Below are 23784 nucleotides of genomic sequence, written 5' to 3'. Positions count from 1 at the left end.
GGGTCTTGCAACATAAATCTTCTAATTTACGTGTTGAAAACTATCACTCATTCTAAATGGGGGAATACGGCTTTATTTGTCCCAGGAGGTAAAAGATGCGAATGTTGTACAAGTTAAATGAATCATGGGAACCATCTTTGCATTTAAATTGTTAAGCTGTAAATATACGTTAGTCTAAGGTAATGGGCATGTTTTCCTAAAATATTCCATTTTCTCGGCAGACTTAGTTAAAGTGTAATAGAATTCCATTTCATGAATTCTCTGTTGGTCTAAATTTTAATGCCAAAATTTGTTTCACTATAAATCTAAAAATTTTCTTAAAGCATAGTTATTATTACAGTCGTCATTTATTATTATTGAACTATTCGATCGCGGTAGGCGTTTATATACAGTTTTCGATTTCATACCTTGCACAGAATTGTATGTTGTATGAATCAATTTCTTCCATGACTTAGTAGACAAAATGCAAAAATTAGACAAAACTTCTATAAAATGTAGACGTGGAAATAGTAATACAAACTTTACATGAAATATAGACACGGAAATGGTAAAACAAAATTTACATGGAATAGAGACATAGAAATAGTAAGGCAAAACTTACATGAAATATAGACATGGGAATAAAAAGGCAAAATACGCGAAATATAAACATAGAAATAGTAAAACATAACTTCTATGAAAATAGGCATTGGAATAGTAAGGTAAAACTTCCATGAAATATAGACCTGGAAATAGTAAGACAAAACTTCAATGAAATATAGACGCGGAAATAGTAAGACAAAACTTGCATGTAATACAGACATGGAAGTAGTAAGACAAAAGTTACATGTAATACAGACATGGAAATAGTAAGACAAAACGTCCATGAAATATAGACATGGAAATAAAAAGACAAAGCACATGCAATATAGACATGGAAATAAAAAGACAAAGCACATGCAATATAGACATAAAAATAGTAAAACAAAACTTCCATGAAAATAGACATTGAAATAGTAAGATAAAACTTCCATAACATATAGACATGAAAATTGTAAAACAAAACTTCCATGAAATATAGACATGTAAATAGTAAGACAAAACTTCCATGAAATGTAGACATGGAAATGGTAACAAAAAACTTCCATGAAATACAGCATGGAAATTGTAAGACAAAAATTCCATGAAGACATTAAGAAGTTCGCCAAGTGAATTTATCTTGGCGAACTGAAAAAATTCGCCAAGATAAATTTTTGAATTTCTCCTTACATTTTGACCCAAATTTTGCAAACTTTAATATTTAGTCATAATTTGAGTCATAGGATCGAAAACTAGAAAACAATTGGCATGCCATTTCAGAAAAAAATCCGATTTTGTGTCAATCATCAGATATCAGAAGTCAATCATCAGATTCTATAACAGAAAAATGCTACATACAAATTTAATACATATCCTAAGTCATGTTTTCGAGACATGAAAAACGCAATTAGAATTTCCTCAATCGGTCCAGAAGAGCGGGAAATGTAGAACTGTCCTCTTTTTTGCGTAGTGTACGTGATTAATACTATTTGAAGTATGGCAAATTACAAAATGTGCAAGTTTTCATTCTTTCTTAATAAACTGGCGGTAGGATGAAAACTGATTGTCTGATTTAGTTTCCGCTAAAAAAGCGTTCGATTTACAATTTGCTAGTATGCAGAGAATTTGTCATTTGCTGGTATTTTAATATTATTATTTGAAAATGGAATGAAGCAAAATTTATGATGGATTCCCAAATTTTCGTGTGAAAAGGCAGTACTGGAAAATTTCTTTACCGTAATACGTCCAAACATCTGATGCATAATTAATTTACGAGATAGGGATGAAAACCCAAAGAAGCTCATAAGATAATCTGGATTGCTAAAATTGGAAAATATAAAATCTTTCTGTATACTTGCCACTAGACGGGAAATCTAGCTATACTTTTTCTATAAACCCATTAAACCGTGTTTTAAAGATAGCCACAGCTTTCACTTTTAAATCAGCAGGTCGTGTTAGTACGAGTGCAAGGAATAGGAGTGAAACGAAAATATCCGTTTTAATCGAAACTACTGAAAGCGGTTTACCTCGAATATTCAGAAGAAAAGTAAATCTAACCATATCTATCCCCAAAAATATCCAATTTCAATATTTCTGTTGATTGAGGAAATGCTTGAACATTGCATTTTTGAAATGTAGATCAGTCACAAGGAAAGTCTATAAATACCTTATGACATGAAATATGTTTTTAACTAAACAGCTAAGGTTACGCAAATAACAGAGGAAATAAAACCGCGTTATGCAGTAAGATTGCAGTACTAAAGGTGATCAGTTTGTTTTGTGATATAGCATTAGAAATTTTTAGGTATCTAATGGAAGTTTTATTTGAAAAGAATCTGGTTCCAAATCCGCAGTAATGTTTTCCTTACGCGAAAAAAAAGTTTATTAAAAAAGTATAAAGCAAAACAAAGTAAATAAGACATGTGTACTTACTTGTAAGTATATTCTGTACTTACAAATTAGAAACTGTTGCAAAAGTTAACCCGATTCCGTAAGAAACTATCAACTTTGAAAAAGTAACTCAGTTTTCAGGCAGGCAAGAAAATAATTTTAACTAATACAAATTTTGGTGAGTGACTGACTGTGACTATATTTTTGTTCTAAGATTTCTTAAAAGTAAACATTTCGTTTATAATTTTATAAAATTCGTTTTATCTCTACGCGAAAAAATGTTAATTAAAAAAGTATAAAGCAAAACAAAGTAAATAAAACATGTGTACTTACTTGTAAGTATATTCTGTACTTACAAATTAGAAACTGTTGCAAAAGTTTACCCGATTCCGTAAGAAACTATCAACTTTGAAAATGTAATTCAGTTTTCAAGCACGCAAGAAAACATTTTTAACTATTACATATTTTGGTGAGTGACTTACTGTGAATATATTTTTGTTCTCAGATTTCTGAAAAGTAAACATTTCGTTTATACATTTATAAAAATCATTTTACCTCTCTAATAAACAATATGTCTTCTCCAAATATTAGTTTTAGATTTTATCTTTAATTCCAATGCTATAGTTAAAAATATTCAAACCATTATTACGTATAAACAGGTATATGTGCATGTTCACATGATCAGATTCACAAATCAAATGTAAAAGCACATTTAAACTGAAACGCTTTTATCTTGTAAAATGTACTGAAAAAAAGATAAACACTTTTTCGTATTCAGTTACTTCCTGCATTCATCGTAAATGTGTTGCCTAACTACGTTAATTATAAAATGGAGGCTGGTATATTTAGTACCTCATTCTTCTAACTAAACTGTTATTCTTTATATATTTATTTATATATTTAAGGCACAACGTGCAATAAAAGTGTCGTCAACTTTCTTGACAGTTTTATAAAGTCTGTCTGTCACCACTGCATGTTCAATTTGAAAGATAAAAAATGCAGCAAATTAAAAAATAATAACAGCGAAGAGTTTACAGTTTTATCTACTATACTTGTTATAGTAGGTAGGAGACAATCGTGCATTTAGTATAAAACTAGGTTCTTTTAACATTTTTATTAGATCGCTATTATTTATAGCAGATTTTTACAGTGACCATAAGGTCCTTTAACATAACGAAATTCAATAATTCACTGAATAATGTAGCTAGAGAGGTAGAAACTGACACACATGCTTCAAATGTCATGGAGGTTTTATTGAAAGCAAAAAAAAAGTGCTTAAAACGACCAACAGAGGGCGCCTCATATAATAACAAAGGCAATAATTACCGTAGCAATGGATTTTTATTAAAGAATATGTTCTCTATAGCAAGTGTTCAACATGTTGGCCGTCCCTCATCAACAATACCTGTAAGCGAGGAACAATATTATGAACAATACTGTACAGCATATCCGTAGGTATGAGGAGAAATTGCTCTTTTAGCATTCCTAATGAGGTTGGACGATTATGGTAGACCTTGCACTTTCAAGTAACCCCGCTACCAATAATTCATACGGATTGGGGAGTTGAGGGGCCAAGTATGGCGGAAGTGGCAATTCAGCACGCGATCCTCAACGTTGTGTTCAAAGCATCTTTCACACTTTGTAGCGGTAATGAATGGAGAGCTAAATTGCATAAAAGGCATACCTATCAGCAGGTGCTTATGAGCAGACTAGGGATGATGAGATTCTGTAGCATATCAGCGGATTTCGTAACTGACACACACACAGTTTGAATAGTAGAACCTTACATTTCCTCGAAGAAAAAGGGTCCGATCACGAGTACTGTAACAAATCCACATCACTCCAACAACCGATAGAAAACGACAACCGACTGGCGACGATAGAAAAGTGACAAAGTCATGAAGGGACTGATTCTCTCTCTCACTACAGCTCATTTCATACTCGATTCTCATGCGGCCTCACTCACATTACATTTTGCTCCCCAGTGCCATATGCTGGCTTTTTTTGCATTTTATTTCTTTTTGCTTTCAATAAATCCTCACGTCATTTTAAGCATGTGCGCCAATTTTTACCTCTCTACCTATATTATTTTGTGAGTTATTAAACTTTCAAATGTTAATGACTTTTGGGTCACTCGGTATTTTAATTCTTAAAGTCTCGAAAAACCGTGTAAACTACTAAAATACTTTTTAATGGTCAGTTAAAGAAGATCAAATTCCTTAGTATTAACACGCACACAAAAAGAATTTAAAAGATAATCTTATTGGAGTTTATTAAAATTATACATATTACACTAATTGACTGCAGAATTTCTTTCGTTAGATTAATTTTTCCTAGTATCCGATGTAGAACCATTTTATATACACTGAAGTGCAAAAATTAAGGACGAAGTCGAAAAATTAGCATATCAGCTGAACGAAGAGGCAGAGCAGACAGAAAGACCAATCAGGAGATTAAGTAAGGTGATGTACGGTAGCACATGCGCAGATATGCAGGTAGACGTAATGGGGGAGTGTCTGAGTAGTATAAAGCATGTTGTCGGTGTAAGATCAGTATTTCTGGCAAAGAGATTGCACGCCGTATAGCAGTTAAAATCACACCGAGTTGCTGCCTCAGCGAGAAATGGCGAATAATCAATCTGTTAGACGACATCTGGATGCTTTTACCCGAGGTGGAATCATTGGGAATTTGGAGGAAGGCCGCAGTGTGACAAGTGTGGCTGCAGAGTTCGGAATTACTCACAGCATCGTTTCACGACTTTGGAGACAATTTCATACTACAGGAACTGCTATCCGGGGGTTTAGTAGTGGTCGTCCACGAGGAACCACACCCGCAGATGACCGGTATATTGCCTTACAGGCCAGAAGAACAGGCGGCAGACAGCGGGAGAAATCGCTAGACACACGACACAGGCGACTGGACGACCGATATCGCGTTTTACCGTGGCGAGAAGACTGCACGGTGGTGGTATGTTTGCACGACGCCCAGTACGGTGTGTACCTCTAACGCCTGCCCATCGGAGAAGGCGTTCTCTGTGGTACCGGGAACACCGGAATTGGAGAGACAATGGGGAAGAGTATTCTTTACAGATGAGAGCAGATTCAGTCTGAGTAGCGATTCTGATCGCATACTCATCTGGAGAGAGCGGGGAAGCCGCAATCATCCCTCGAACATTATTGAAAGGGACAGGTATGGAGGTGGCGCTGTTCTCGTTTCGGGAGGCATCATGCTTGGTAGTAGTACAGACCTTCACATCTTCGAAGCAGGTTCAGTCAACGGGACCCGTTATTGTAACGAAATTCTTCTTCCATATGTGCGTCTTTTTAGAGGCGCTATGTGTCCGCAGTTCCTTTTCATGGACGACAATGCACCATCTCATCGCACAGTAGCTGCCGAACAGCTCTTAGAGAGTGAGGATATTGAACGCATGGATTGGCCGGCACGATCTCCGGATTTCAATCCCGTCGAGCATGTATGGGATTTTCTAGGCAGGCGCTTGGCTGCTCTTACCTTACCACCAGTAACGATTCCGGAGCTTCGATTGGCGCTGCAAGACGAATGGGCAGCAATGCCTCAACAACTCATTGACACCCTCATTCTCAGCACGGGCAGATGGTGCGAAACCTGCCTAGCAGTCAGGGGAGATCATATCCTCTATTAAAGACCGGATTTTTCTTGCTGGACACCCATCACAGGGATGTTTCGGCCTTCATTCGCATTGCGCTCCATGCTACTTTTTCAATAAAGCTTTTTTTTAATCCCTCTGATTTCTCTTTTAGTAAGTGTTGCTTACATTATTCATGTCCTTACGTATTGAGGATCTTACGGTATTAAATGTGTTGATTTGGAAAGCGTTTGTACAAAGTTATATTGAAAAACCGTCTCGTCCTTAATTTTTGCACAGCAGTATATAGATTTGGATCATTGTTCGTCGAGATACACATAGACTCAGAGTAAGTCACTGAAATTAGGTGTAAGAGGAAATTCATAAACAATTCGTAAAGAATTAACAAATAATTCACAAACATTAAGTTTTGACAGTGCACTAATTCCATGCGTGCAAAACCTAGTAGCAGAATACATCAATTGAGGAAAAACGCTATAATTTCACGAAGCCTGCATGCACAATTATAAACTTGTAAATATTGTGCACTCAGTGTTTCACAAGTTTTATAACATGGCAAATATTTAGTCCCAATAAAATAATTTGCTGTAGCTATAAGCTGACGTACGAACGTAAACTAGTGCCCGTCCTTAGATGCCAAATGCAAAATTTCATTATTCCTGAGAGAGTCATCTAGCCGCAATTGCTAAGAAGCATAAATCCACCTATAACAGCAATTTACCAAAACCACACTTGCCTAATGCAAAACTGCTGTACCACAATAATTGCGAAGTATGGCTCTATATTTGCGAAATATGGTAAAAACAAGGTTTCCTCAAAAGTCCTCAAACCGCGGTTGCTGGTTCATCAAACTTTGGAAATCAGGTTTAGATCTAAAAAAAAAAATCATGTTTTATTAATACTCCTTCCGATTAGAGAACTTGTTTTAAAATAAAATTCGTCATCCAGCTCTTAAACGAACTGGTTTGGTTTCGTTTATGTAATTATGGCAAAGCCTCAAGCGCTATCTGCCTAAGGGATGCCTTCTTGGAGGACTTTCTAAGGGTAACTGGAGCGTATAAACCAGCCCGTTTAGGTGTGCCCATGCAGTCAGCCCGCTCGCGGGTTGAGAAAATTCTTAAACCTTGTTATTGTTGTTATTTTGGTTCGGTACCTGTATTACCGAAATATGTATTAAAATTTAATAAATGTAATTGACCACTATGTTAGCTGTAACCGCAATTCCATCCTCGTATTGCTTTGCAGTAATTTCAAGAAGCAGAAAGTGCTAGAAATATCTCAGCGGCCGGTTGAAAACTATTTAAGGCCGTAAAAGAGAGCATCTGCTTTCAGTTGCTTAGCTATTGTTGTTGCGAGTTGTTAGCTCCCCGTAAACTGAGATATCGGAGTTATCTTTCTATTTAAATGCGCTTTGCAGTGCTTGTGTTTAATGTTCTTAGTAGTTTGATGCACAACTATTAATTGTACTCTGTGATACTGTGAACTTCTGTGATACTGTAAAAAATTATAGAACTTTGAAGTGTTTATTCTGATAAAAAGAATTTTTATTAACCTATCATCGGGCCTATGTCCATTCAATCTATTATGAACCCGTACGCACGAACAACATTTTGAAAATATTAAAGATTCTAGAAAACATAGCATAATATCATGAAATAATGAATTTAGACTTAAGGAGAATAGTATGAAAAGTAATTTATGTTACACTTCAAAATGCTTACCCCAATTAACAAGAAATAAATGAAAATACACTGATTGTTCTACAGAAAAGATCTGCTCAATTTATAATTTTAATTGACATTTTACTTAGTTTAATCCAGCATATTACTTTCAAAACTGTTATTTTAAATAGCCATAAATATTGAAGTATTTGAAATAAAATTATGCTCTCGCATCAATTAAATTTCATTTAGAAAAAAAAGTACTCACGAAAACTCCTCCGATGGTTTCATTAAAAGCAGAAAATTCGCAGCTTAGCATGGCATGAGGAATTTAAATGACTTATCTGTCTAGCTATGTGAAATAATATACCTTCTTCCTCTGAAAATACTTCGTCTGCTAACGCGAATAAATTCTTCATTTTGATAAAAGCGAAGTATAAAACAAGATGTCTGCTACTTTTTTAGCATAAAATTAGGCATTACTTAATTTCATCAATTTTGGTTTAAATTCTGGCGATTTTATGATCTTTCGCTTATTTTATTTTTAAATTTTGAAATATCAAAGTAATAAATAAAAATTACGCTGGTCTATAGTATTGATAAACATATTTTCCCTTAATTAAGACACAATAACCCGCCGAATAAATACTAATTCAGAAGACAAACAACAAAAATCAGCGTTATATTTACAAAATTTCCACAGGACTAGTTTCGATGGTTTTACCGAACCACCATCCTCAGCTGCAAAACTGCAAATGAACAAGATAGGAAAAAATGATTAGATAAGATAAGAAAGACTGGACCAAAAAAAAGAAAAAAAAAATCTTTCTGTTCTAGTTAACGATCCTAATTCCAATCAAAATTTGCCTTCGGCCTTTAAAGAAATTATGTTTTAGTTCTGGTTTCACCAACAGATGGCGCCACTTGCTTATTCTTGTCCAGGCTTTCTTATCTTATCTAATCATTTTTTCTTATTTTGTTCATTTGCGGTTTTGCAGCTGAGGATGGTGTTTCGGTAAAACCATCGAAACTAGTCCTGTGGAAATTTTGTAAATATAACGCTGATTTTTGTTGTTTGTCTTCAGAATTACTATTTTCCCTTGTTGTTTATCATATAAATCAAAATATGTGAACATCACACAACTGTTTTTTAATTCATATGTCTCAGAGGAACGTAACAAATGTGACAGAAATATAAGTCAATGCAACTGAATTTGAATACAACTAATAGGAGTTAATAAAGCTTTTGCTGCATGATTTCTTCTATGAGTCGATGCTTTTGCGTTAAAGTATGGATATGAAAATTTAACTCAGCATCTTATAGCAAATCATCACGGAGAAGACACGGATGTTTTTAAACATATAGTGTCCGTGCGGCATGGGGGCACTCTAAATATACGGCGAGTCCTTTCCAGAGGTTAGTGGTAGGGGAAGAGGGATGGGAGACGCTCGGATTCGTCCTTCCGCAGTGCTCTCCATTAAAATTGGGGCCGGAATTGAACTGAATCGCACTGTAACCTGTAACTTGCTGAAGGCTGTTGCCAGCGGCAGGCGTAAACTTGCACTGCCTGCCACGAGGATTTTCGTGGGGTTGGGCTGACTATAGGTCAGAGAAGTGAGCATTAGCAACAAAAACATAGTAAATCATAGAAACCCTTTCCGCACTGGAGTACTGCTATTGAAAATTAAATACAGTGTTTCCTCGCTATAAATAATTCCTCCGTTATAGATCCTTTGATGTTTACTAAACCACATTTTTTTATAAAATGTAAAAGAAAAATAATTAATCCGTCCTTTAAAGGAATCATATTGTTATTGTAGCAATATTTAATATTAAAGTACAAATGCAATGGGTAAAATATATACTCTACAAAAATGGAGCACTGCTCATAATTCTGTACATAAATATTTTCCTGCTATACAGATCAAATGCATTTATTCAACATACCCTGACGACTCTTATCTTTATTTGGCAATCAATTCTCAACGCTTCTCGCAACACAAGCCGATTTAATGGTGCTTTTGTTTTTCACAGTCGTAGACACCATCGTACTTGGCATGTACTATGCAACAGCCAAGTCTCGGATACATATGCCATCTTCATAATTTTCAGCTATCTCTAACTCACCTCCATTGCGAAGCTAACAATTTTCTCCGTTGCTTGACTTTTCTAATTGACTGTTAATGAATTTACAAAACCTTTACGCGGACAAATCCAAAATTACTTGACAATTATTATAGGGCAGGGGCGTTTACCGAATAGTAACAACAGGCATACTAATGCTAATGAGCAGTCGTAGCTTTGTTTTGGAAGAGCTGAACTAGTATAGAGCGCTCAATCTTGGTTTATCGAGCTCGAGTCGCATTCTAAAATGTGTTGTATACACTTCCGAACTGGACGTATACTAAGTTGGAAGTATTTCAAAGCGAGCATATGCAGAAGTGCCATTGACTTTCATATAATTGCTTACGTCAGGAACAAGAAACACCGTATTGAATGATTCTCGGTTTTGTTTACTTACGTCAGGAACAAGAAACACCGTATTGAATGATTCTCGGTTTTGTTTACTTACGTCAGGAACAAGAAACACCGTATTGAATCATTCTCGGTTTTGTTTACTTTAAAATCAAATTCAGAAGACTCATTGATCCTCCGACTTTAAGCTGTAGAGCATAACAACAGAAGTAAACTCTTGAAATTTTCCCCCAAAAAATCCTTGTTTCAGGATATTAACTCCGATCGTTCGGGATTTCGTGGAATGTAAACGCAAGAAGAGAAGTTACTATGTCGCAGCTCGAAACATTAATTTTTTAGAAAGAGAGTGAAAAATATTTGCATCATTATATCATAACAAATACCTTTCTTGCATATGGATGTATAGTTTAATTTGATGCAAAAGCTAATCATCAAAGTAGTACTCCTTCACAATGAGGACACTTAACCATCAATACCAAGCTGCAATCGTTAGAAATTAGAGAAAATAATAATTAATTAGTAAAGAAATATATAAAGGTTTGTCTCTGTTTCTAGATGTGACTCATATAATAAATAAGGTTTACAAATTGGTAGACTAAACGATCTTGTCGATGCTATTAGATCCCCAAAGAATATTTACAAAATTATATTGTTAACTTTTCAGAATGTACGGTAATCATATCGCACTATATTATGAACGACTTGCTTGCACATAGACAACATAATGTTAAATAAGAAAGAAATACAGCATAAAATTAGATAGAAAGGCCACCATTAAGTAATTAAAAAAACGTATTGCTATCATCTAAATTATAAAATTTGGTCTGATAAACAATTTGTTACTTTAAACAGGAATAGAGAACATTTCGCGTTTTCTGAAAAAATAATTTCTTCAAACCAAGACATTCAAAAGGAAGAAAAGGGAATATGAGCCGACTTTCTAATTCGAAAACAAAAGCAGAAACTGAAGGCCTGGTAGGTAATGAAGTAGTGCAAGTATTTTCGATTTATTGAGCGATTTGGCAGAAAATTAGTGACACAAAAACTCATGATTAGCTATCACGATCTAGGATGCAGAATGTTTCTCAAAGTTCACTTTTTGCACTTTTAGTTTGGGAACTAAGGATTTGTGAATTATGACAGTGGTTATTCAGAATATGTAGTAGAGACATTAGGATTTTTGTTGGAGGCGAAGAGATGAAAAATTACCAACCGCCTTCGCCGGGAATCGAAACACGGGCCTCTGGAATACCAGCCCAGCGTGCAGAACCACTACACCACGAAGGCACGCTAAGAAGGTGGGAGAAATACCTTAACTGGTGTTTTTAGGAAACCCTATCGCCAAATCCTGAGTGTGGAGAGTCATCATCCACAACCCTTTTAGTTCGGGCAACACTGTAGAGACATTAGGTAATTTAGAAGCAGGAAAGATGATTAAGTAACAACCGCCTTCGCCGGGAACCGAACCACGGACCTCTGGAATACCGGCCCAGCGTGCAGAGCCACTACACCACGAAGGCACGCCAGGAAAGTGGAAGAAATAACCTCATAATGTGAGGCCGAAACATGGACGATTACTGCCAGTTTTCAGTTAGAAAAATTAACACGCACTACAAGACAAAGATAAAATAAAATATTAAGAATATATCTCGTCTCCAGAATACTATATACTTAGATATTTTAGTTACCATCAGTAACATAATCATACACAAATAATGCTGTGCTGGCTTTGATAATGCAGGTCGGTATTTCCTATTTGTTGTTTGCTATGATAAATTATTCCTAAATATCTGACGAATCACATGTTTTTCAACATATCATGAGGTTAAAAGGCGAGCTTTTCAATAGCAATATTGCTTGATAATATTTCGTGTTTTTGTCTGTTCTAAATAAATATATTATGTGGAATATAAGTTATAGTTACATAACTAGAATTACATTTTAAGAAAAATAAATCTATATCTATTTTACCAAAACTTATTTCCTTCAGTCGCGCAAAAATGTAGACTTTTTTTTTTTTTTTTTTCATTATCGTCGTGCTCAGTTTATAAGCTCGTGCTTAACATCGTCTTCGTGCTCATCATGAGTCGTTTCGAAACTTACGTTTCTTTTCGTCAACCTTTGCCGGAAATTTCAGCAAGGGTAGCCAGTCACCAGTTCCGGAATAACCTACCATTGGTGGTTACTAGGGAATCCTAAAGGAAGTGGTTATGGGGCTAAATAGACGGAATGATAGGTAAGTACCATCGTTTACTAAAATTAACTTGTTTCCGTAGTGTTGATTAATGTAATAGGCTAGACGAATTCGCTTAATGTGATTAATTATATTTTCAACAATGTTGCTTGAAAAGTTAAATAGAATCTCAGCTGTGGAATGAATGCTACGAAAAACAAGAATGCGCCTATGTGAGAACAGAGCTATCTATTGATCGAAAATTAAACAAAACGCAGCTAAAAATGTCTTTCCTAAGCTTGACATTAATGAGAGATTAAATGCGGAGTTAAGCAGAACTAAAAATTTTCGACCCAATGAATCTCTTTCAAGAAATCTAATTCGCCATTTTCTATTACGAGAAGAATTTTTATGTTGAGGAAGGAAAACATCCATTTACTATAATCTGTCGTTAGGATCAAAACATTTTTTTTTCCTCAAGAACACAGGAGATGTCAGGGATCATGCGTGGGTTTTCCGTAATCCTGATATCGCTTCTCTATATCAGACATTTTTTAACGAATATTCTAACCATGTCATTGCTAAATTCTTCGAGATTAGTAAGAAAACATTCCACATGATCTGAAAAAGAAATTAATTTTTATAGCCATTTTGCACCTCTAACTATCACATCTATTTTGTAATTAACATTCTTCTCTGCACATCTCCGTCAAATATTTTAAGCCAAAGCCATGGAAATATCCCAAGTGATTAATTGATCAAGACAATGCGAACGAAGTTTGCAAAGATTTTGAAGAGATTTGTTTGTGAGAAGAAAATTTTACGGGAAAACTGACTTAATTTTACTTTAGATGAGAAATATGAGAGCCCTATGAATTCAGCCTTCTGTCTGAGATTTGAAACTGAGTCAAACAACCAGCTGTCAACGGTATTATCCACGCTTCCATTAATGGGCCTTTCTTAAAAAGAATTTGGGAGATGATTAAAACACAAAGATATTAGATATCTTCCTTGATTTTTCTATAATTTATGTTACTAAATTGGCTTCTCGGGTATGCGATTCTTGTACATTTGTACTAAGATCAAATTTCTTTGCTCGATTTAATTTAATATGTAGCGCAGAAAGATATAATTTTGCAAAATCCGTAAGTGTTCTTTGATGATATTCAACTCACTGGGATTAGTGATAATTATTTGCCTAATGCTTCTGGATGATGTTCCTTTTTTTTCTGCTCCTTTTGAAAATGAGTAAAGACTTTTTTGTGAAAAGTTATTTCTAAATGTTAAAGGTTTTCGGCGCTTTTATTGGAAACGTTCTCAAATACTAATAAATTTATTTCATACTTTCAGCGTGCTTTAATGAAAATCCTAAGAATTATATTTGCTATCAAAAATTCCAGTTTTGTTTCTAAATATGATTAATTAAACGATGAGAAAGTGAAGAGTGTAAGAAAGTCTCAGATACCTATAAACATATAATACCAACGATATACTTTAACTCAGAATACATAGCACTCACAGTACAGTAGAGAACACGCGCATTTGAACAAAGATACATGAAAACATAACTCTGCCTTCAACAGAATTAGAATCACGGATCAACAACTGCTAGCTGGATGTGCTGACCGTGTACACAGTTACAGTACGCACAGCAGAAATGTTATAATTTATTACATACTCCTACAATTAAAAGATGGCTGTGGAGAATCCAAGATTCAATGGATGAAATCCAAGTAGTGACAGCCACGATATAATCAGTTTAGACGCCCTTGTTACTTCATTTAGATATTTAAAACTACGATGTAACGAAACAAACAACTAGTCTGTCAGTGGAAATCGAATTCTGGGATCTCTTACTTGTTTGTAGGAAGTGCGAACCATTTTCACCAAGACAGCACGTACCGGCAAATAATTCATTATAATGTGACAGCAAAGCTCAAGTGGCATTTCTGAGATCAGGGAGAAGATATAACTATCCGGTAACAAAATGTATGGTTACCAGTCAAAATTGTTAAAATCTATATTATTTTATATTGCATTTTTGCTGCCTAACCGCACTGAACTGAGAACTTTTAAGCAAGTAATGGTTAGCTGATGTCCTGAATAATTCCCTTTTCACTAGCACTTAACACAAACAAGCGACGGGGCATATAAAGGCTTTCTGAGTATTAACTTTTAAATTTACTTTCTTTAATGTATACGTAAGGAAAGCTAAACATGTGAATCAATATAGTTTAAATGTGCTTGTGAACCACAGGATATAATAATATAAAACAAGAAAGCTTCAGGGCTTAGTATACTATCTTAAATAAAATAAGCCGATATTCTCTGCATATAAATGAGCAACAATTGCTTTGCAATCTTCTGAATGGTTAAATAAAATAAATTTTGAATTTTACTTTGCTGGCTATTCGTTCCTAAGCAGCTAATCAAGTATATGTTCGCACAATAATTTGAATGATAAATTGGAAATCATTTATAGTGTATTTTTAAAATATGCAATAGTAATAAATATGTCTAAATAAAATAATTATATGCACAATTAATTCATTGCGTAAAAAATATTTTTATATAATCTCAAACAGAAATAAGAAGTATAGAACATAGCAGAAGAAATGCCTGCTAAATGTTTCGAACATTGTTGTGTTCGCTGACGTTCATTTCCTTTTTTACCAGTTTTTCTCAAAACAATCCACACAAATAACAACGAATGAAGCACAAATAAATATGCACAGCCAAACACAAAAGTTTTTTTCTAATTAGCAGCTATTGATAATTGTGAGTGCAATGCTGATACATAAACAATTTAACTTAACAATTTAACTAAAAAGCATTATTGAAAGAGAGAGAGAGAGAGACTGTTAAATTTTAAAGATACGATGATGTTATGATATCGATAATATTTGAAAAAGCAGTTACAATAGATAAAACATTATATAAATTTAAAGCATAAAAATATCGACTGCTCTTAAATTCTAAATATAAATAGAGTTTTAATGTCTCATTAAGGCAAAAATCACTCTTCGTCTCATGTCGATTTGGCAGACTATATTTCCAAATCTGGTGTTGAATATTTAATGTATACATAAACATATGACTTTACATCTCACACCCTTTAAAATCTTCACTGCATTGCATTTTTTATACTCAATCTAATTAATAACTCGTCCGAAAATTTAATTTCTGCAAGCGTAAAAAGCCGTAAAATATTTTATATGAAAGTGGATCAAGATGCCTGCTTCATCCCATTAACCTGCCTCTTTGCAAAAAAATACCATTTCTCGTTAGATTTCTCGAATCAGTAAAACTTGACATGTAAAATTGCGCACAAAAATATATAAAATGAACTTTCCTGTTCTTTTTACACATTGCATAATGATGGAGCAGTATTTTAGGAAAGCCACCAAAAGCGTAAATAATTATGCAGAGGTAACTGGCACTGAAATAATTTTTATCTTCATAAAGTGTTATTGCTTGGAATTAAAAAGTGAGAAATTAATTTCGCTATTTGAATATAAATATTATAAACTAGCAATTTGAAGATTTACATGATCTTACAAAGCAATTGCTTTTAGATAAAACTGGTCACTGAAAAATATTCTTGATAAAATAATAATTTATTTTCATGAAATATATACTCTAACAAGGTTAAAAATTGTGTCCCGATGCTTCTTTTGATTCATTAATTAACATATACAAAAACTCTATTATATGTTGCAAAACATTATTGCAGTATGGAAAAACCCTATTGAACATCCATTTAATCTCATATTTTAAATAATATTGAGTATTAAGCAGTAAATATTCATAATATTATAGATATAGAAATATTAAGGAATATAACTACATAAAGACCTTTTATTAGAATGAGATCATTCATATGATTTAAATAATTTTCCATTAGAGATGGTAATGGATTACCATCTGTAATGGAACAGATTCATGGTAAGATACTTTTAAGGGGACTCGTACACCTTAAAACCCATAAGATCTTCGAATAGGTGACTGCTGCAAGAATTATAATAACTTATTTATTTTAAATGCAATTACTTCCAACTTTTTACAGCTGACTATATAATATGGCTGCTTTCTGAAATAGTAATCAGACAGTTTGTGTTGCCACAAATATTTTTATAATTTAATGCACTTTGAGACGAAAATTTTCGTCATGTCTCCACCTTGCGCGCACATTTTAAAACATTCTGGTGCATAATTTAATTCCACATTCAATATATAGCTTTAATAACATTTCATAACTACTCTGAACCAAAAATTTTAAGAATTTCATGTTAATTTTTTATTTTATTTCGAGTTGAGTTTATAAAATGTATTTTATTAAAAAATCTGTAATATTTTCGTGTCTAAAATTTTTTAATATTAAAATATTCATCAGATTTTTGGTTCAGTTAGAAAATAGTGTCCATATAAAGAATTCCATCCAATTTCAAGTATGTACCATTAGCCATTTTTAAAATATCATGCGCACAAAGTGGAAACATGACGAAATATTTTGTCACAAAGGTGATTAAATTACAAAAATATTTGTGGCAACACGAACTTTCTGGCTACTGGTTTCCAAAGCAGCTATATTATGCAGTCATCTGTAAAAAGTTGGGAGTAATTGCTTTTAAAATAAATAAAATATCCCAATTCTTGCAACAGTCATATATTCGAAGAGCATAAGGGGTTTAAGGCGTATGAGCACCCTTAAATACTTCATAACATATAGCGTAGTATTCGAAAGAAATTTGCTCTGGGATATTTAAGGTATATTCAAGCTTCAGAGTCCTGTTTTAAGGATATAAATTTGTAAAACATTGCTAAATAAAACGTTAGGCATTTTATTTTGTATAAACGCTTTTCTTATGATGAATGCTATATTTGTCATAGAAAACTCACGTATCAATATCAGTTATATACCATAGAGTTTTACTACATCCGAAAATATTTCATAATATAATAGGATATAAAAATTCACATCAATTTTTTTAAAGTTTTTTATAATTAATTCACTTTATCTCACTTACGCGTACTTATGTTTTATACACTGACAGTCTTAATACATTTTAATTAAAATGACACGACATAATGTTACACATTATAAAAATAAATATCAACCAGTTAACGGAAAATTCGTCTAGGTTTGGCAAGAAAATAGTTTCAAAAAATGTTTTTTTGTTACATGCAATCACTTATTATACAGGAATGAAATCAAATTTTACTTACTCACATGGTCGTGTTTGAAAACTTTGAATTGTTGATGGTATTGGAAATGAAAAGTTTTTCAGCAAGAAATGCTTAATAGCCTCTGAAAGCTAAGTTTCGAGTCACACAGCAAGAAAATCCAATATATTGCGAAACGATTACAGTTCTAAGTCCAGGCTCAATTTGCAGTCACCCGACAAAAATTCCTCTTACAGACAGTCAGAGAAGTCACTTTTGAATTCCGTAGCATCCGCTGCTCAGATTTTGAATGTCCGGTATGCCGGATTCGCGGCTCAATTTATGGGGGCTGCGTATATCGCCATCTATCGGCAGAAATGTCACAGGGGGGCGCGAAAGATCGCTCGAGCAATTTGTTTTGCCGGGAGCGTTCGAGTTGACGTAGGTGGGCGACTGAGCCTGCAAACAACTGGCACAGCCAGCAAGCACCAAGTGATAATCGACACAGCCTCTCCTATTTAATTTTATTCAAAGGCCGATGGATGAATGAGACCATTTTGCAAAACGGTTTGTGAGGTAATTAATTTGCGTAATGTTGTTACACAAATTAAATGCTGCATATTTTGGTCTCATTAGGCTACTCAGCGCTATGAATTTCAGTAGCTCACATTGTGCGAAAATTTATCTAAATTAGGTGTTTAATGAGCTTGAGGATTCTGAATTTAAGGTAATTTTATCATGGAAACATGAAAAATTGCATATGAGCGCATAAGTGTTATTTCTAAAGTTTTGATCCGTTACTTTGCTAATTATTCCTCAGGCTTCATTGCAAAATTTCAGCACAATCGCAGTTTAATTATGTGTACTACTCACATAGGAAGTAATTAATCTGAAAAAAAATTAATTATACACCTTATGCATCAATTTCTCTTTTATTTTCCCGGGTATTCAATGACGATGCCTTCCACCTGTGCTTAGTGATAACCTCCAATTGATTAGTAATTTTAAGGAAACAATTTCTTTTTTTTAATCCACATCATAAAATACTAACTCGATGAAACTTTAACCAGTTTTCTACACTTACGGCACTAAGTAATTCATTTACGTCTTTGTCCTCGAATTGCTATAGGGGATACTAATGCATGTTAAGTGGAATTTTCTCCTTTCTTCCCGCGCGCTTTCACAGTGTAACTAGATCCTTGCCTGTCTAACTTCAGAACGTGCGGAGTTCGATTCCTGGCAAGGCCATTGCTGATTTCTCACATTTATTACCCTTAAATTTTTTAAGAGCTGTATTTTGCAGCCCGGAAAAAAAGTGTGGTAGATGACAATTAGTTATTTTTTGCTTACAATTAGCGAATAAATTTCTTCTCTCTCCAATGACCCTTTAAATGAATAAATGGATCTGTCTGTATGGATTAGCGCTTCGAATTTGATATTCATAGAGAGTGAGTTATTAGAACCCACTATTGGAACTCCAGTTATTTGTATCGCCTTTCCTTTATCTGATAATTGCAATTAAAGAAAACATGTTTTAATTTATTTACATAAGTACTTGGTTTAAATTAATACTTACCAATTTAAATGGCTGTTGATTTCGGTTTGCGATAAGATTTTGTACATTATGCCAAATTTCGTAAATTGTATTGGACAGATCTAAGTAAAATTAGTTATGCATACGAATTTATAACAAGAAAGAGATGTACCGTTTTAATAAGCCGTTTCATATACGTATGAACACTCAAAGTGCACGTAAATTAAAAATCTAGGTTGTACTATGAAACTGGACATGAATTTTAAATGACGTATGGTCCGCTGTCACAGTCAGACAGACTGCACAGCGTAATGATATACAGGGGAGGAGTTAGTTCAGGAGTTCATGTAGCAATGGCTACCATACTGGCAGGCAACAAGGCAGTTTTCAACTATGAGATGTTTCTGGGAGGTTTCACCTCAAAAGTCGTGTATATATTTTGAGAAATGCTAAATTTCTAAAAATTATAATAACAAATAACATTATGCAAATCATGTGTGGGGGAGACAAATCATACTTATCCTAGTTTTTCGAAAATATTCAGATGGGCTTCGATTATTTTTAAACCAGTGTTTTGTAATTCTACAGTGAAAGGTACTAAATTAATGTGAAAAGTGTTACAACATTAGAAGTTAGGCTATATTTAATAACATCAAAGTACTTCTAAAAGAACTCCTTTATTTATCAATGTAAGATAAAAGATAGAAAACATATAAATAAAGACTACAACTTTGAATGCTAGATATAAAGCTAAAAGCCCCTTTAGAGAATAAATGAGTCTGATATTAAAGGTTTATGAGTTGTAATAATATATATCAAAAATATTTAAAAGGAAATATTAAATTAAACTTAATAGCTAACTTCAAAATTTGATTGAAATTTCTGAAATATAAAATGTAAGATTTTAAATAACATCCGTATTTTTGGTGCTATTATTAAGCATATAAAAAGGCTTTATTATAAGTGACAAACTTATGCTCTGAGTTTTTATGCTGTTATGAGCATATGCAGTTTAAAAATTTTAACATTAGACTTCTGCATAAATGTGTTCGCGCTCTAAAATAAACAGATTTTAAATTTTGTTAACATATCTTACAAAGTTCGAAATCCATTTCCAGAGTACATTTTTGTGCATCATCCAAAGTAACGTGCTTCTTATTTAGAAATTCATATTATACTAAAAGTGAGGGTACATTGCATTTTTCAAGATTTTTAACTCTAACACCTTCACGCTTTTATGTAAAAACATAGTTCCTAGAAATTAATTCATATGAGACTGTTAGCTTCGCATAGAACCAAAAATGTTTAAAGATACACAGAGATAAAAATTTTCAAAATGTGCATCGAATGGCTTCTGCGCAACAAAGATTTCATCCTTGAAATTATTTCCTGTAAAGTCAAATCAAAATATGGATTTAGGAAGATTCTCTTAATAAAAATCAGAAATTGCTGGTGGAACAGCAAGGCTTCCATCCGCACAGAACCAATTTCAGATCACCATATGACAGTACAATGTTGAATGACAATACAATGAAGAAGGTAAATAATTTGAGCTACATTTGTAGACAGACGTAATGTGAGGTTTTCCCAACATAAAGGCTGATAATTACATTTTGATATGATAATACTATGCAAATTACACATTTTGGACTGTGAGGTTTAAATCTTTCGCATCGATAGAGACAAAAATCTCTACTTATCAAGCACCTGAAACGCCTGTGTATAGGAATTTCATTTGGAAAGGATTTCCCTCCCCGCTTCCCAAGAGAAGCTACAGAGTTAACAATAACTGAAGTGATTACTTCTCTGTTTGGGATCTTAATAGGGTTTCACCCACAGCGTGCAGTTTCCCTTTAGGACAGAACTACAGCTGGAAGAATCAATAGCTAAACGTTGACGCTAAACAAATTGCATTTAAATAAGAGAGCTATTTTAGTCGCCTCAAAAGAATAACTAACATGTTATTTAAAAACTCCCGAACTCAATGAGCCATGCACTAACGTGGTGGGGAAGGAACCTGATAGAAAATGGACGCAGGGGTTTTCGGGCGACCTGGAGATGTCAAAATGCACGAGCGGTAAGGTCGCTTTCGTTGTGAAAAGGTTTTTAAGAGTGTTTTATAAAACAAAAAGTCAAAACTGCGGAATTCAGAAATGGTCTAATGCACATTGTGAATCCTGCTTTAACTGTTAGAGTTATAAGTTATATTAGTATTATATTAGAGTTATAAGTTATATTAGTATTATATTAGAGTTATAAGTTATATTAGTATATATAAGTTATATTAGTATATATAAGTTATATTAGTATCCTTTTCAATCATTCGGTCATTATCACATAAATAACCTTTACATGTAAGGTTCGAAAAACATCCATTCTTCAGAAAAGAATTATATTTGTAGTACTTATTGATATTGGATACAATGATGATATAGTGTATTTGGGGGGAGTTTGATCAAATAAAAGAAGCTTTGAGAAAAAAGGGGTTCAGGATCGGATGCCAATCTTTGTAATGTTCCCTTATAAAGACGTATCCTATGTTTCTTTACTACTAATATCAGGTTCAGTGTTCCTCCTTACTTGCTTGGGGAACATTAAATGACCTGACTCGGAACAGGGAGCTTACTAAAGCTATGTTCAATAAATGTGGGAAGTAGACAAGATATACAGGAAGGGTATACGAAACCCTTTATTTTTTCTCTCTTTACAATGATTTCCGGACTTCGGAATACAGAGACCAACCACTTGTGGTCTGAACGTAAGAATATAAAAATATTAACTAAATTCTAACTAAACTAACTTTGGATTAATAAACAAGTGTCTACTTGAAGATCGGCCGTATATTAACAGAAAGGCCGTATGTAGTACAGAGAACTGTTAACACTACGATTCGTTTAAAATTAACAAGAGGATTAAACCTCTGGCCTTGAAGGCAACCAGCAACCGAGTAAAACTGCTATGGCAAGCGGCCTGCTCCTAATCACTCCTTCCTCTCTCTTGCTTGGCAAAAAGCCACAACTTAAGTACTTGAGGTTCGCAAGACAAATTTGCATAAATAAGTTAAAGATTTTAATTCTGGCCAGAAGTAGAAACTAAGAAGTGATAGTAAAGATTTAAAATAAAATAAACGTTAGTAAATCTTAGGATCCTTACAAACTGTCTAACCGGAAATACACACAACAAAATTGAAACAAAAACTTAAGATCCTTACACTAATACTAATTTTGCAGCACAGCGTGCAGTTTCCCTTTAGGACAGAACTACAGCTGGAAGAATCAATAGCTAAACGTTGACGCTAAACAAATTGCATTTAAATAAGAGAGCTATTTTAGTCGCCTCAAAAGAATAACCAACATGTTATTTAAAAACTCCCGAACTCAATGAGCCATGCACTAACGTGGTGGGGAAGGAACCTGATAGAAAATGGACGCAGGGGTTTTCGGGCGATCTGGAGATGTCAAAATGCACGAGCGGTAAGGTCGCTTTCGTTGTGAAAAGGTTTTTAAGAGTGTTTTATAAAACAAAAAGTCAAAACTGCGGAATTCAGAAATGGTCTAATGCACATTGTGAATCCTGCTTTAACTGTTAGAGTTATAAGTTATATTAGTATATATAAGTTATATTAGTATATATAAGTTATATTAGTATCCTTTTCAATCATTCGGTCATTATCACATAAATAACCTTTACATGTAAGGTTCGAAAAACATCCATTCTTCAGAAAAGAATTATATTTGTAGTACTTATTGATATTGGATACAATGATGATATAGTGTATTTGGGGGGGAGTTTGATCAAATAAAAGAAGCTTTGAGAAAAAAGGGGTTCAGGATCGGATGCCAATCTTTGTAATGTTCCCTTATAAAGACGTATCCTATGTTTCTTTACTACTAATATCAGGTTCAGTGTTCCTCCTTACTTGCTTGGGGAACATTAAATGACCTGACTCGGAACAGGGAGCTTACTAAAGCTATGTTCAATAAATGTGGGAAGTAGACAAGATATACAGGAAGGGTATACGAAACCCTTTATTTTTTCTCTCTTTACAATGATTTCCGGACTTCGGAATACAGAGACCAACCACTTGTGGTCTGAACGTAAGAATATAAAAATATTAACTAAATTCTAACTAAACTAACTTTGGATTAATAAACAAGTGTCTACTTGAAGATCGGCCGTATATTAACAGAAAGGCCGTATGTAGTACAGAGAACTGTTAACACTACGATTCGTTTAAAATTAACAAGAGGATTAAACCTCTGGCCTTGAAGGCAACCAGCAACCGAGTAAAACTGCTATGGCAAGCGGCCTGCTCCTAATCACTCCTTCCTCTCTCTTGCTTGGCAAAAAGCCACAACTTAAGTACTTGAGGTTCGCAAGACAAATTTGCATAAATAAGTTAAAGATTTTAATTCTGGCCAGAAGTAGAAACTAAGAAGTGATAGTAAAGATTTAAAATAAAATAAACGTTAGTAAATCTTAGGATCCTTACAAACTGTCTAACTGGAAATACACACAACAAAATTGAAACAAAAACTTAAGATCCTTACACTAATACTAATTTTGCAGCAGTTAATATTTTCATTGTTTCTACTTTTAACGAACGAAGTTCTTCCATTAGGACTGTTTTGAGTACTAAGTTTTGTCAGTACGAATTACGTATCGAACGAACTAGTTACGATTGCATATCATTGTATAGTTATT

General features: G+C 33.8%; 1 pseudogene across 3 annotated transcripts in view; it reads right to left on the bottom strand.

Annotated features, from left to right (window-relative positions):
* Nucleotides 1-17871, bottom strand: part of LOC118187875 (toll-like receptor Tollo pseudogene) — a 501926-nt pseudogene extending 484055 nt beyond the window's left edge. For 2 of the 3 annotated variants that reach the window (XR_015040894.1, XR_015040893.1), the window contains exon 1: nucleotides 17610-17871. The product of XR_015040894.1 is annotated as a toll-like receptor Tollo pseudogene, transcript variant X2 (transcript). The remainder of the gene's footprint in view (nucleotides 1-17609) is intronic. The other variant, XR_015040895.1, reaches the window with a different exon arrangement.
* Between the last annotated feature and the right edge of the window lie 5913 nt (nucleotides 17872-23784).

Source organism: Stegodyphus dumicola, chromosome 4 (assembly GCF_044657685.1).
Source record: "Stegodyphus dumicola isolate Sdum_Otavi_A_Nest chromosome 4, ASM4465768v1".
NCBI lineage: Eukaryota > Metazoa > Arthropoda > Arachnida > Araneae > Eresidae > Stegodyphus > Stegodyphus dumicola.
This window is presented reverse-complemented; position numbering and strand designations above follow the sequence as displayed.